Here is a 4,430-nt window from a genome sequence, read left to right as displayed (position 1 = left end):
CTTTTTCGAGTTAACGTATATAAAATTCAACATTTTTATGAACTCTTTCTTTTTGTGTAACTTTGTCTTTCTATTTGATTCAAGATAGAAGAAATTTGTTAGGATTTGGATTAGTTCTGCATGGTCTTTCATCCTTCTTCTATTGTTAAATTTGATTTCCTTCATATTTTCTTGAATCAACGTACATAGAAATGCAATTTTTACTAGACGTATTGCCTTAGAACACATTAATTGTAATTACAATACATTTTTCGAACTTTTTCTGTTAAAGATGAGTTTATCTAGTTTACAATTTAGTCTCAGAAATCAATTTCCGACTTATAACGAAATGTGTAGACTTTTTTGAGTTAACGTATATAAAATTCAGCATTTTAATGAACTCTTTCTTTTTATATTGGCTTTGTCTTTCTATTTGATTCAAGATAGATGAAATTTGTTAGGATTTGGATTAGTTCTGCATGGTCTTTCATTTTCTTCTATTGTGAAATTTGACTTCCTTCATATTTTCTTGAATCAACGTACATAGAAATGCAATTTTCACTAGACTTATTGCCTTAGAACATATTAATTGTAATTACAATACATTTTTCAAACTTTTTCTGTTAAAGATGAGTTTATCTAGTTTACAATTTAGTCTCAGAAATAAATTTCCGACTTATAAAGAAATGTGTAGACTTTTTCGAGTTAACATATATAAAATTCAACATTTTTATGAACTCTTTCTTTTTGTGTAACTTTGTCTTTCTATTTGATTCAAGATAGAAGAAATTTGTTAGGATTTGGATTAGTTCTGCATGGTCTTTCATCTTTCTTCTATTGTGAAATTTGACTTCCTTCATATTTTCTTGAATCAACGTACATAGAAATGCAATTTTCACTAGACTTATTGCCTTAGAACATATTAATTGTAATTACAATACATTTTTCGAACTTTTTCTGTTAAAGATGAGTTTATCTAGTTTACAATTTAGTCTCAGAAATCAATTTCCGACTTATAACGAAATGTGTAGACTTTTTTGAGTTAACGTATATAAAATTCAGCATTTTAATGAACTCTTTCTTTTTATATTGGCTTTGTCTTTCTATTTGATTCAAGATAGATGAAATTTGTTAGGATTTGGATTAGTTCTGCATGGTCTTTCATCTTTCTTCTATTGTGAAATTTGACTTCCTTCATATTTTCTTGAATCAACGTACATGGAAATGCAATTTTTACTAGACGTATTGCCTTAGAACATATTAATTGTAATTACAATACATTTTTCAAACTTTTTCTGTTAAAGATGAGTTTATCTAGTTTACAATTTAGTCTCAGAAATCAATTTCCGACTTATAACGAAATGTGTAGACTTTTTCGAGTTAACGTATATAAAATTCAGCATTTTAATGAACTCTTTCTTTTTATATTGGCTTTGTCTTTCTATTTGATTCAAGATAGAAGAAATTTGTTAGGATTTGGATTAGTTCTGCTTGGTCTTTCATCTTTCTTCTATTGTGAAATTTGACTTCCTTCTTATTTTCTTGAATCAACGTACATAGAAATGCAATTTTTACTAGACGTATTGCCTTAGAATATATTAATTGTAACTACAATACATTTTTCGAACTTTTTCTGTTAAAGATAAGTTTATCTAGTTTACAATTTAGTCTCAGAAATCAATTTCCGACTTATCACGAAATGTGTAGACTTTTTCGAGTTAACGTATATAAAATTCAGCATTTTAATGAACTCTTTCTTTTTATATTGGCTTTGTCTTTCTATTTGATTCAAGATAGATGAAATTTGTTAGGATTTGGATTAGTTCTGCATGGTCTTTCATCTTTCTTCTATTGTGAAATTTGACTTCCTTCATATTTTCTTGAATCAACGTACATAGAAATGCAATTTTTACTAGACGTATTGCCATAGAACACATTAATTGTAATTACAATACATTTTTCGAACTTTTTATGTTAAAGATTAGTTTATCTAGTTTACAATTTAGTCTCAGAAATCAATTTCCGACTTATAACGAAATGTGTAGACTTTTTTGAGTTAACGTATATAAAATTCAGCATTTTAATGAACTCTTTCTTTTTATATTGGCTTTGTCTTTCTATTTGATTCAAGATAGATGAAATTTGTTAGGATTTGGATTAGTTCTGCATGGTCTTTCATCTTTCTTCTATTGTGAAATTTGACTTCCTTCATATTTTCTTGAATCAACGTACATAGAAATGCAATTTTCACTAGACGTATTGCCTTAGAACATATTAATTGTAATTACAATACATTTTTCAAACTTTTTCTGTTAAAGATGAGTTTATCTAGTTTACAATTTAGTCTCAGAAATCAATTTCCGACTTATAAAGAAATGTGTAGACTTTTTCGAGTTAACATATATAAAATTCAACATTTTTATGAACTCTTTCTTTTTGTGTAACTTTGTCTTTCTATTTGATTCAAGATAGAAGAAATTTGTTAGGATTTGGATTAGTTCTGCATGGTCTTTTATCCTTCTTCTATTGTTAAATTTGACTTCCTTCATATTTTCTTGAATCAACGTACATAGAAATGCAATTTTTACTAGACGTATTGCCTTAGAACACATTAATTGTAATTACATTACATTTTTCGAACTTTTTCTGTTAAAGATGAGTTTATCTAGTTTACAATTTAGTCTCAGAAATCAATTTCCGACTTATAACGAAATGTGTAGACATTTTTGAGTTAACGTATATAAAATTCAGCATTTTAATGAACTCTTTCTTTTTATATTGGCTTTGTCTTTCTATTTGATTCAAGATAGATGAAATTTGTTAGGATTTGGATTAGTTCTGCATGGTCTTTCATCTTTCTTCTATTGTGAAATTTGACTTCCTTCATATTTTCTTGAATCAACGTACATAAAAATGCAATTTTTACTAGACGTATTGCCTTAGAACATATTAATTGTAATTACAATACATTTTTCAAACTTTTTCTGTTAACGATGAGTTTATCTAGTTTACAATTTAGTCTCAGAAATCAATATCCGACTTATAAAGAATTTTTCGAGTTAACGTATATAAAATTCAACATTTTTATGAACTCTTTCTTTTTGTGTGACTTTGTCTTTCTATTTGATTCCAGATAGAAGAAATTTGTTAGGATTTGGATTAGTTCTACATGGTCTTTCATCCTTCTTCTATTGTTAAATTTGACTTCCTTCATATTTTCTTTAATCAACGTACATATAAATGCAATTTTTACTAGACGTATTGCCTTAGAACACATTAATTGTAATTACAATACATTTTTCGAACTTTTTCTGTTAAAGATGAGTTTATCTAGTTTACAATTTAGTCTCAGAAATCAATTTCCGACTTATAACGAAATGTGTAGACTTTTTTGAGTTAACGTATATAAAATTCAGCATTTTAATGAACTCTTTCTTTTTATATTGGCTTTGTCTTTCTATTTGATTCAAGATAGATGAAATTTGTTAGGATTTGGATTAGTTCTGCATGGTCTTTCATCTTTCTTCTATTGTGAAATTTGACTTCCTTCATATTTTCTTGAATCAACGTACATAGAAATGCAATTTTTACTAGACGTATTGCCTTAGAACATATTAATTGTAATTACAATACATTTTTCAAACTTTTTCTGTTAAAGATGAGTTTATCTAGTTTACAATTTAGTCTCAGAAATCAATTTCCGACTTATAAAGAAATGTGTAGACTTTTTCGAGTTAACGTATATAAAATTCAACATTTTTATGAACTCTTTCTTTTTGTGTTGGCTTTGTCTTTCTATTTGATTCAAGATAGAAGAAATTTGTTAGGATTTGGATTAGTTCTGCATGGTCTTTCATCCTTCTTCTATTGTTAAATTTGACTTCCTTCAGATTTTCTTGAATCAACGTACATAGAAATGCAATTTTTACTAGACGTATTGCCTTAGAACACAATAATTGTAATTACAATACATTTTTCGAACTTTTTCCGTTAAAGATGAGTTTATCTAGTTTACAATTTAGTCTCAGAAATCAATTTCCGACTTATAACGAAATGTGTAGACTTTTTCGAGTTAACGTATATAAAATTCAACATTTTTATGAACTCTTTCTTTTTGTGTAACTTTGTCTTTCTATTTGATTCAAGATAGAAGAAATTTGTTAGGATTTGGATTAGTTCTGCATGGTCTTTCATCCTTCTTCTATTGTTATATTTGACTTCCTTCATATTTTCTTGAATCAACGTACATAGAAATGCAATATTTACTAGACGTATTGCCTTACAATTTAGTCTCAGAAATCAATTTCCGAATTATAACGAAGTTTGTAGACTTTTTGAGTTAACGTATAAAAAATTCAACATTTTCATGAATTCTATATTTTTGTATTGGCTTTGTCTTTCAATTTGATTCAAATAGATGAAATTTCTTAGAATTTGGATTAGTTCTGGCT

The sequence above is a fragment of the Papaver somniferum genome, unplaced genomic scaffold (genome assembly GCF_003573695.1).
Source record: "Papaver somniferum cultivar HN1 unplaced genomic scaffold, ASM357369v1 unplaced-scaffold_138, whole genome shotgun sequence".
In the NCBI taxonomy this organism is placed as follows: Eukaryota; Viridiplantae; Streptophyta; class Magnoliopsida; order Ranunculales; family Papaveraceae; genus Papaver; species Papaver somniferum.
This window is presented reverse-complemented; position numbering follows the sequence as displayed.